At 43.7% G+C, this 11,960-nt stretch overlaps 1 non-coding gene across 1 annotated transcript; it reads right to left on the bottom strand.

Moving 5' to 3' along the window:
• Trnar-ccg (transfer RNA arginine (anticodon CCG)) lies at nucleotides 1-73 on the bottom strand. Its single transcript has one exon. It is a non-coding gene; the product is annotated as a tRNA-Arg (tRNA).
• Nucleotides 74-11,960: the final 11,887 nt, after the last annotated feature.

Raw genomic sequence — 11,960 nt, 5'->3', positions numbered from 1 at the left:
CGACCCAGATGGGACTCGAACCCACAATCCCCAGCTCCGGAGGCTGATGCCTTATCCATTAGGCCACTGGGTCACCACAGGATCCGGGTTCTCACACCTTCTCCTTACGTGATGCCATCATCGCGGCACCGCCCCCGCGCACCAACGTCTCGCGTAAGGGTGGCGTGTGATTTGGAGGCTGCCCCCAGCGGCAGCAACGCGCGCCTGCGCCCTCCGGCGCCAGGCCTGCCGCTGGGCATTCACTGCGCCTGCGCAGCCGGTCCTTAGCGGCTGCTCTCGGCCTGTGTCTGTCACTCACTGTCCCGCGCGCTGGCACTTGAGTTCCGGATTCTCGGGAACTTAGTGTGCGGCACGCGGACCGCAACTGAGCGGTCTCCTTTCCCGTTGAGTTCTTCGTGAAAGGTTGTGAATACTGGCTGTAGAGTTGGCGCCACAAGTGAACTTTAAGCAAAATCCCAGTGCCTGCCTTTCTCTCCTGTGCTCGCATTCATTCGTCCCGAGCAGGCCCGCGCGTCTGCATTTTCCAGCGTCCCCGGGGCCCGGCACTGAAGGGCGGGGAAGCACTCGCACATCAGGGCCTCCGCTTTACTGGAACCCCAGCCTAAACTTCCTGAACCTCGCCGCCCCCTCCCTCCCTTTCTCTCTTGCTTTTACTCAACAAAGATGAGTTTGTTAATCTGTGTGCTGGGGACTGTTGGCCCATTCCAGGGTGAGCAGGCTTTTTCACCCCAACAGAACTTCAAATCAACCTGCCCTTTCTCCCAAGCACCACTCACCTAGATCCATTTTCCTCACGTCTTCTCTTTGCCTCCGGATTAATGGGGTTTTCTCTTCATTTAAAAATCTTGGATAAGAATTCAGAGACTTCCTGGTTCTATGCACAATATCTCTACGCTCGCTGCATGTAGATGCTGCATTTGTAGGATTTAAAAATACTTGTTTTCTTCTTGCACATGTAGTATTTGTCCTTTGCAACTTCCAAAAATAAAGTAAAAACAAAGAAAATTGAAAGTGGCCCTAGTTCTATCATTTGGAATTAACCACTATTAACATTTTTGTGTATATTTTTAATTTTTTGTGTATGGTATATCACTTTCGTTACCTCTGGCCTTTGAACCATGAGACATCCAGGAATTGCTTTTCATCAAAGCTAAGAAGGTATTCATTGATTGACATTTGTACTGATGGTGTTGCAGAAGCAATGATGGCTAAAACTGGCACCTTAGCAAATTGAGGCTGTACTGGTAGTCAAACTCTTCACCTTCTGCACATGGTAGAAGGAAAAAAACAGCTTTACTTAGCAATGTGGCACGTAAAGCTGTAAGAATAAATAATTGTATTAAGCCTCCATTCTCAAGCATGTATCTTCAACTTTGACAAACTGGAAAGTATTCATAAGTCATGTCTGCATTTCTGCCCCATACCAAAATATGATGGTTGTCTTTTGAAAAAAGATGTTTGAGAGTAGGCGGGACTAGCTGATTTTTTAATGGGAAGTAAAAAAAGTAGATTTTAGTGACAGACAAGCTATGATTGTTGGGACTTGGGCATTCTACAGGTATTTTTTAGAAAGTGAACAGAGTAAGCATGTCACTCCAAGAAAATAATGGACACTATTTGTTGTTAATGAAACAAGCTTACAAGAAAACATTTTAAACATTGATATTTTGTGTCTACTACCATGAGCTTGGTAGTTTTCAAATAAACATTTTCCTGATGACATAGGTAGTGTTATGAGTATGATTTTTTTTAGTTAAGTTGTAGATGGACACAATATCTTTCTTTCTTTCTTATTTATTTATTTATTTATTTATTTATTTATTTATTTATTTATTTATTTATTTATTTTTATGTGGTGCTGAGGCTCAAACCCAGTGCCTCATACATGCTAGGCAAGAGTCTACCACTCAGCTACAGCCACAGCTCATGAGTGTGATTTTTTTTTTTTTAATGTACAGTGTGGTTTGTGAACACTTGGAAGATCTGCATAACTCATAGTCCAGTATATTCCAAATGTATATTAGAAAATAATGCTTGAGTTAAATAATGCAGGGGTACAGTGCCATATAGAATATAGTTTCACTGTCTTAAAAATGTTGTGTGGGCTGGGGTTGTGGCTCAGTGGTAGAACACTTGCCTAGCGCATGTGATGCACTGGGTTCTATCCTCAGCACCACTTAAAGACAAATAAACAAAATAAAAATATTGTGTCCATCTATAACTAAAAAATTTTAAAAAAGGATGCTCTGTGTTCTATCTATTCATTCCTCCCTCCCTCTCTCCCTCCCCCTAAGAATCCCTTCCAACCACACTAATCTTTTTACAGTGTCCAGGGTTTGATTTTTGTCGTTCCCCCCCCAACTTTGGTACCAGGGATTGAACCCTGGGAGCATTCAACCACTGAGCCACATCCCTAATCCTTTTTATTTTGAGACAGGGTCTCACTAAGTTGCTTAGGACCTAGGTATGATGAATTTGGTTTTGAACTTGTGATCCTCCTGCCTCAGCCTCCGGTTCAGTCTCCATAGTTATGCTTTTTCTAGAATGTCACATACTGTAGTTGTAATCATAAGTATATGGCTTCTGCAGATTGGCTTTTTTTTTTTAAACCACTCTAAGATATCATCTCACTCCAGTCATTTTATTCATAATGTGCAATGTTTATTTTTTAATTTTTTTTTAAGAGAGAGAGAGAGAGAGAATTTTAATATTTATTTTTTAGTTTTTCGGCGGACACAACATCTTTGTTTGTATGTGGTGCTGAGGATCGAACCCGGGCTGCACGCATGCCAGGCTAGCGAGCTACCACTTGAGCCACATCCCCAGCCCCCAGATTGGCTTCTTTAACCCAGCTATATGAATTTAAGTTTCCTTCAAGTCTTTTTGTGGCTTCATAGCTCATTTATTTTTATCATTGAATAATATTCCATTGTATGGATATACTACAGTGTATCTATTCATCTACTGAAGAACATCTTGATTGCTTCCAAATTTTGGCAGTTAAGCTGCTATAAACATTTGTATGCAACTTTTGGGGTAGACATAAGTTTTCGGCTCATTTTTTGTAAATAACAAATATCATGATTCATTCTCACTAGCAATGAATGAGAGTTCCTGTTGGTCAACATACTCACCATCATTGGTGCATTATCAGTGTTTTGGATTTTATCCATTTTAATAGTTTCTCATGGTATGTAATCATATCTCATTATTTTGATGATGATGATGATGTTGATGATGATGATGATGTTGATGATGATGATGATGATTTTTTGTGGTACTGGAGATTGCACCCAGGGCCTCATACATGCTAGGCAGGTGTTCTACCACTGAGCTATATCCCCAACTCTTTTATTTTGTTTATTTTGAGATACAGTCATGCTAATTTGCCAAGGCTGGCCTCAAATTTACAATCCTCTTGCCTCAGCCTCCTGAGTAGCTGGGATTACTGGCATGCACCACTGTGTCTGGCTGGTATCCCATTATTTTAATTGGAAATTCCCTAATTTCACTGTGCAGTGTCTTGTTGGAGCAATGTTATATGAGGATCCATGACAGCAACACTTGGAGAAGCTGGGTTTGGTGGCACATACTTAAAATCCCCAGGAGGACAGCAAGTTCAAAGCCAGCCTGGGCAACTTAGGGAGACCCTATCTCAAAATAAAAATTGTGAAGGAAGGGCTGAGGATGTGGTAAAATGCCCTCGAGTTCAATCCCCAGTTAAACACACACACACACACACACACACACACACACACACACACAGAGAACTTGCAGAAAGTGAATGAATGTTGGTGCTGTCAGCAGAATGACACACCAGAAAGTAAACAAGATCCAGTCCAATTTCAGTGTCTCTACTGCCTCATCCGTTTTTAGTGTCCTGACCACTAAGTAATTGAGTCATCCTTTCAGGGTGTGAAGTTAACAACAGGACTGGTTGGACACCCAGCAGGAGAGGTGGCCTCAGTGTCAGGAAGGGCATGTTCCTGAGCCTTTGCTGCCTTGGCCAGGTATTTTATGATCTTATTAATCAAGTTCTGTACTGGCTAGAGAAAGACACTGAGAGACATCCACAAAAGAGATCATCATGGCCACCTGGATATTAAGAGCCTGTCCCACGGTGGAGACTTTTGAGTCACTATTCATACGACTCAAATGCCTATGCCTTCTAAATTCATTCCAAGAGACCCATACATGTGCCTCTTCCCTAAACCGCCTGTGTCATCAATCCTCCCCACTTACTTTTCTGAATCCACCGCTGTAGATGATCCTCAGCCTGATGATGAGGTTATAGCCTGATTAAACCCATTGTAAATTGAAGATATTTCAAGTGGAAAATGAATTTAATATGCCTAACATACCTTAAACTTGCTCATTACAAAGTTGGGTGAAATCATCCAATGCAAAGCCCATTTTCTGAGAGAGTGTTAAATATCTCAGGTACCCACACAGATGGGCATTTGAAGCCATGATGGATGCAGAGCCACAAAACACGGTATCCAACACCATGTTGCCAACAGTACATGATAGGCCCTCTGCTGTTTAGGGTCTCATGGCTGACTGGAAGCTACGGCTTCCTGCACTGCCCAGCATTGTGGGGGAGTATCCTGTGGATAGCCCAGAAGCTACAGTTTAGAACTCAAATGTCTCCCAAAGGCCCATGTGTTAAAGGCTTGGCCTCATGGGAGGAGGTTAGGTTGCTGGGGGCATCCCCCAAAGGGGGTCATGGGACCCTGCCCCTTCCTCTCTCATTTTGATTCCCAACCACCATGAAGTGAGTGATTTCCTCCAACATGTGCTCCTGTCATGACAAACTGTCCCTGCCACAGGCCTAAAGGTGATGGGGCCAACACACGGCCTGAAACTGAGTCAAGTCAACCTTTTTCCCTGGTAAATTGATTATCAGGTATTTGTTCCTTAATGGAAAGTTGACCTCACACCAGGAAAAGATCAAAATTCAAATTTAAAAGTTTCTACTGAATGCATTTTGTTTTTGGTAACATTATAAAAACCACAAAATCATAAAGTGAACTGTTGTACCTCTGGGACCGTCTTTCAGTTGCCAGAGGCAGAAAAGCCAATCCAAAATTGGCTTCAGCAATAAGGCATTGTTGTGGCTTAAATATGAAGTGTCTCTCCAGAGCTCCTGTGTGAGGCAGTGCAAGAAAGTTTGGAGGTGGGGAGCTGGGGATGTGGCTCAAGCGGTAGCGGGCTCGCCTGGCATGCTTGCGGCCCGGGTTCGATCCTCTGCACCACATACCAACAAAGATGTTGTGTCCGCCGAGAACTAAAAAAATAAATATTAAAAATTCTTCCTCTCTCTACCGCTATATCTCTCTCGATCTCTCTTTAAAAAAAAGAAAAAAAAGAAAAAAAAAAAGAAAGTTTAGAGGTGGAATGACTGGGTTAGGAGAGACTTAACCTAATCAGTGCATGTGTCCACTTGAACGGAATACCTGGGTGGTAACTAGGCGGGTAGGGTGTGGTGGGAGGAAGCAGGTCACTGGGGACGGGACTTTGGTGTTTATATTTCTCCCTGGTGAGTGGAACTCACTCTTTCCACTTCCTGATGGTCACGTCTGAGCTGCTTTCCTCCATCATGCCCTTCTGCCCTCTGTCACGCCCCCTGCTTGATAAGATTCTGCCTCATCTAGGGCACAGAGCAATGGAGTCGGCTGTGTATGGACCAAGACCTCTGGAATCTTGGGTGCCAAATAAAATTGTTCTTGTCGGGTTTTTTGATCACAACAGCGAAGAATCTGACTAAAACAGAAATTCACTGGTTTATACAACTAAATCTAGAGATAGGTTTGCCTTTAGGTGTGTCTGGATTGGGAGTTTAAAAGTGTCCCCAGAATCTGGATATTCTCTTCTTATTCTGCTGTACTGTTCCATTCTCAAACAGGTTCTTTCCTCATCGTGGGAGATTTACAGGAGCTCCGACTTTGCATACATGACTGTAATTCCCAGTTGTAGAGGGAGTGCACCTGTCTCCTATTCATCTGAGAATTCCCAGTTCTTTTTTTCTTTTTGGCAACGGGGTACTGGGGATTGAAATCAGGGGCACTTGACCACTGAGCCACATCTCCAGTCCTATTCTGCATTTTATCCAGAGACAGGGTCTCACTGAGTTGCTTAGCACCTTGCTTTTGCAGAGGCTGGCTCTGAACTCATGAACCACTGGGATTACAGGCATGCACCAGCCACCACGCCCGGCTTCCCACGTCCAGTTCTATTAATCCAGATGGAGTCATGGGCACTGCATGAACCAACCACCATGATTTAGGGAAGGATTACTTTCCCAGGTTTATGCCAGCTGGAGTCCATCCAAGGCAAGTCCGCCTTGCCCAATCACATGGTCTGGATTGAGTGAGCACCAGTTCCCTCAGGACACTCAGGAATTACTCTTGTAGCAGAAGAGTGATTATCTGCTGGGCAGTGTAAACAGTTAACACCCATCATGCCAACCAGCTAGCCAAACTGGTTTTTAGTGTTCTAGTATATAGATCCTCACCTCAAGCTCTCTGTCCTTTTAGGAAAATGGTGTATCAGAAAGAGTGCTGCTCAGCTGGGCGCCAGTGGCTAACACCTGTAATCCCAGCTGCTTGGGAGGATGAGGCAGGAGCCAGCCTCAGCAACAGTGAGGTGCTAAGCAACTGAGTGAAGACCCGGTCTCTAAATAAAATACAAAATAGGGCTGGGATGTGGCTCAGTGGTTGAATGCCCTGGGGTTCCATCCCTGGTACTAAAAAAAAAAAAAAAGAAAAGAAAAGAAAGAAAGAAAAGGAAAAGAAAGAAAGAAAAAGTGCTGCTCAGAGTTCTGCCTGTGGGAGTTTTAGTGCTTACTCTCCTTCAAGGCCACCTCCACATGAGCCATCAACTAGGAGCAGTCTACTTTGGCCAATGCCACGTGATGCAGATGTGTCTTCGTTTTGCCCACTGAAGTGGTCATTGGATGATACGAATGTCTCTTGAGGCAAGAAATCAGCAGCTGAAAATGTCAATCTCTTGCTCACAGTTTTCTTCTCCCTCCTGGGTCTGCTTGCTCCTGCTCCCTCCTCCCTGGCTTCTGCTTCACCCTGGAGCACTGCTGTGTCCACCCAACTTTATGGCTGGGGATCAAATGATCCCCAGCTCACCCTTGGCAGCTCGTGCTACCTGAGTTTTCAGTGTTCAGCAGTTACTTAAGAGCTGTTTGCCAGAAAGAGGGGAGTTACGGCTGAAGAGTCCCAAACAGGGCACTAATCTCTGTAGTTTCCCCCAGATGCAGTTTTGCTCTTGAGTTCCTTTTTTATTAATTTAGTTCTTTTTTTTTTCAGTTGTTGATAGACCTTTATCAACCCATGACAGGCAAGTGCACTCCACTGAGCCCCAGATCCAGCCCTTAACTTAGTTCTTATTTATTTGCTTATTGGAACTGGAGACTGAACCCACGGGAGCTCTACCAGTGGCTTTCCCACTTGCAGTGGCCATGCTTTTTACAGTAGGGTGAGGAAACTAGCGAGGGTCCCACCAGCAATTGAGAATGTCCATTTCAACCACAGACTCAGGAACAAACAGCCCCAGACCCAAATCAGTGACTTGAGGTTAAAAACCACTTTTATCGTATGACCCTACAGGTTCTACCCTGACTGTAGTGCTGTTCCAAGTCCTCAGAATCAGTCATGTTTCTCTTCCCCCTAAACCCAGTTATTATTGAAAGGGCCATGGATCCCTTTAGGAAAAACAGGATGGAGGTACCCAGTATGCAAATGTGTTATAACAGTTCCTTCCTACAGGGTGCCTACCCTTTAAGGACTGCAGGTTTGTGATACAGCTCATACATGGAGATTGGTAACTGGGGGCACATAGTTCTCCAGGTCCTTTACTACAGTGTTTATTTTAATGTTCACCAGGACACCTAGGGATGCTGTTGAGGGCAGATTCTGACTGAGGGTACTCGGGAGAGGCCCGAGTGTTTTAACTTGATGCTGATGTTTCAGGGCCGTGGACCAAGCATTGAACCGCCAGGAGCTCCCTGTGCCCTGTCACCTACAGACCCTGGCAGGTTGGAAACCCACTGGCTGTGCATTTCATCAGTCACAAAAGTTAATCTCTGGTGTGGTTTCAGAAATCTCTCCCAACTCGTGCAAACCATAGAGTCTGCCAGCCCACCCACTGCAGGCAGCAAGCTTCATGAATCCATTCCTTGAGGCCAGAATTCTGCATTTGAGCTTGTCGTTTTCTTAGTTCATATTGGCTAACCCAAGGTTTTCTTAACCACAACCTAAACAATTCTTTTGTCAGGGTTTGTTCAGTGTGTTAAGCAAAAACCATTGGCTTCTCATGCCTGGATACCAGCGGCATCTACCTCTCAAGTTACAACCAAAAATGTCCCTAGACATTGCCATAGGTTCCCTAAAAGTCACTGGAAACCATTCAACATGAGCTTGCCCGCTGAGCCTACCTCAGCTTTCTGCGGCTCCTTTAAATGTGTTTATTGCTACAGCTGTTCTGTCCCCAACGCTTCCCTTTCAGTGGGTGATAACTCAAGTAGGTCATTTGCAATAATGCATTCCGTGGACTGCCATCTCCCATATCGGAATATTGATGAAATCCCCACCTTTCATTCCATCTCAGGCTCTGATTTAAATATCTCAAAATGCCTCTTGTTTCTCTGTGAGTCTATTGCCAACTTCTTAATCCCAGTACCAATTGTTCATTCCATTGGGGAATTTGCACTGCTAGCAACAGAAATCTACTTTGAACTACATTAATTAGACTCACTCTAGCTGCTGTAAAAGATAAACCCTATAATATCTGTGACTTTTCACAAAAGACTCTTTTCCCCCCTCTTTCACGTAAAACTTAAGATGGGAGTTTCTGTGTGGCAGGTGATAGAGGGACCCAGAATCCTTCCAGTTCCAACATCTTCCAAGTATGGCCCCAACGTGGTTCTGCTTTTCTGCTTCAAACCAAGAAAGAGGAGGTAGAAAAAACACACACTCATTTCCTCAACTCGGATTCAGAAGACAAACATATCACGTTCATGTGAACGAGATGGATGGTTCCACCAAACCTGAGACTGAGAAATAGAGTCACTGGCTAGGTGGCCACTTTCCCACAATAATTATTCTAAATGGAGAGAGGAACGTGAGCTTTGGTGGAGAATCAGCCATTGCTGCTCTGCTCACGTAACTCAGAAAGGGGGTTGTTTGAGGGATGCACAGTTCACAGAACTGAAAGATGAGTTAACAAGGAGGCCTGGAAGGAAGGCAGAAACCAAAGGAGTCCACCTCAGCAGCAGGTGGTCCCTGTCTCTCTCTCTGGGCTGCTGCTTTCTGACCATCTGAATGGATGTTATGGACTGAATGTTTGTCTCTCCCACCCCAGCTTGTAAGTGGAAACCCTGACCCCCATCTACCCCCACGTAAGACACTGTTCCAGGTGTTGGCAATTCAGTAGGGGACAAAATAGATCAAAACTCTTGCTCTTGGGCTGGGTTTGTGTATCAGTGGTACAGCACTTGCCAGATATGTGAGACACTAGGTTTGCTCCTCAGCACCATATTAAAAAAAAAAAAAAGAAATAGAGGTATTGTGCCCCTCTACAACTAATGTGTGTATGTGTATATATCTCCAACTCTTGCTCTCATTGAACTTCCATTCTAGTGGAGTTGGAGTTGGGGGTGGTGGTGTCAAAATCCTATTTTAAAAAATCTTTCCAATATAATCAGAGTCTATGAATACAACCAGCCTCAGGCTTGAGCTGACTCAGCTTTGTTTCAAGGATCTACATTTTGGATTTGCTTCTCTGGAGGAGTTCTGTTCTCAGACTCCCATCATCACAGCACCCAGTCCAGTAGAAAAGAGGGAACATCTCACTCTCAAAGGTTTCAGTGGACATTTGATCTCCTTGTTACATCTTTATCACTGTCTTAGCCTTGTGTTGCTATAACAAAACACAAGGTATTAGCTAATGTGCAAAGAAAAGAGGTTTATTTAGCTAATAGATTTGGAGATTCAAAGTGCATCCCCATCTAAACTACAATGGCTGAGAGCATCTGTTCAGCTTTGCAAGGGCCTTCTTGTCTACCTCTCAACTTGGCACATGGCATCATGGCAGAAGTACTTTTGAGAAGGAACAATAGAAAGATCGCAAGGTGAGACAGGAAGCAAAGACACATTCAGGGCCAGGCTTATTTAATTTAATTAATTTATTTTGGGGGATTGAACCCAGGGGTCCTTTCCCACTGAGTTACCTTTTTTTTTAGTTATATATGGACACAATATCTTTATTTTTTAAAATTTATTTTTATATGGTGCTAAGGATAGAACCCAGTGCCTCACACATGCTAGGCAAGTGCTCTGCCACTGAGCCCCAGCCCCAGCCCATATCTTTTTTATTTTTCAGGGAGGATCTTGCTAATTGTGTAGGCTGGCCTCAAACTTGCAATCCTCCTACCTCAGCCTCTGGCCAAAGTCCCCTGTGAATGACATTAACTCCTTCTGAGGCAAGCCTCCAATGACCTAATTACCTCTCAGTAGGCCACATATCTTGAAGATTCCACCACTTCTCAAATATCACCACACTGGGATTAAGCTTCCATTGGGGATACCCTCAAGCCATAGTCAAACCACACCATCACAATCACCACACCAATTTTTGTGTTTGGGAAATGGAATGTTCCCATTGGTTTAGGCCAGATGAGGTCCTTCCTGCATCCCCATCTAACCTACAATGGCTGAGAGTTGGTAGAGTGTGGTTCCTCAGGACAACACTATCTTTCTTTCAATTGCAACATTTACGTTTTACTTGTGTTTCAGGTCATTTTCAAGCACTGGTACAGAATAGTTAATGAGAGCAAGGATCTCACTTTTCCTGAATCCCGTCTCTGTCATTTGTTGGCCATGTAAGCCTCGACAAATTACTTAAGCACTCAAGATTCAGTTTTCACATCTGTTGAGATAATAGTTCTACCTCAGAAAGGTGTGACAAATATATTAATTAATGTACTATACTCAGAACACTTTTTTTGGTACTGGGGTGCTTTATTACTAAGCTCCAACCCCAGCTCCTTTTTGTTTTCCCCCACAACATCTTCATTTTATTTATTTATGTTTATGTGGTGCTGAGGATCAAACTTAGGGCCTTGCACACTGGAGGGGAGCACTCTACCACTGAGCCACAACCCCACCCCCACCTCCTTTTTTTAATTAATTAATTTTTTTTTTTTGACACAGGGTCTCACTAAATTTCTGAGGCTGGCTTTGAACTTGCAATCCTCCAGCCTCAGCCTCCTGAGCCGCTGGGATTATAGGCATGTGCCACCACACCCAGCTCAGAATACTTCTGGGAACATCTACTATTTTCCAGCAAAAGAGAAACCAGTTTAACAGTACAGGAAACATTGGATCACATACGTGTGCAAACCTTCCGAAGTATCACCGCAACCCTCAAACATAGGGCAGTTTGTTGATCAGAGCTTGCAAGAATTTTCTACAAATGTTCTTACTCAAATTTCTAAGGACTCTCATTCCTATTTAGAAGAAGAGTACCTGTTTTCCTACCTTCAAGCATTAAACAAAAGAAATAGGCTTCCCAAGTGGACGAATTTAGGTCATGTGCCTGCCCCTGAACCATTCACAGTAGCCAAGAAAATGCCTTGCAGTGATTGGTTTAGAGATGAATTCCTTCCTCATTCTTGCACTTAGAGGGATGGGATTATGTTGACTGCTAGTAAGAGCAACCCATCATGAACTCCTTGGCAGGGACACACCAAATGAGGCTGGCATGAATGCTTGCAAGAGAGGAAAAAGTTCACTGTTTGAATTTACTTGTAGTAAAATAAATAAATAAATAAACAAACCAATATAACTTTCCTACAATTACTCTCTTTTTAAGACGCAGAAAAACTTCAGGAAAAAACCCCAAAGTGGTCCACGATTTGGATGCTTATAACCATCTTTTAAGTATTTTTA

The sequence above is a fragment of the Urocitellus parryii genome, chromosome 7, assembly GCF_045843805.1.
Source record: "Urocitellus parryii isolate mUroPar1 chromosome 7, mUroPar1.hap1, whole genome shotgun sequence".
In the NCBI taxonomy this organism is placed as follows: domain Eukaryota; kingdom Metazoa; phylum Chordata; class Mammalia; order Rodentia; family Sciuridae; genus Urocitellus; species Urocitellus parryii.
Note: the sequence above shows the minus strand (reverse complement) of the source record. Positions and strands in the feature narration are given on the sequence as shown.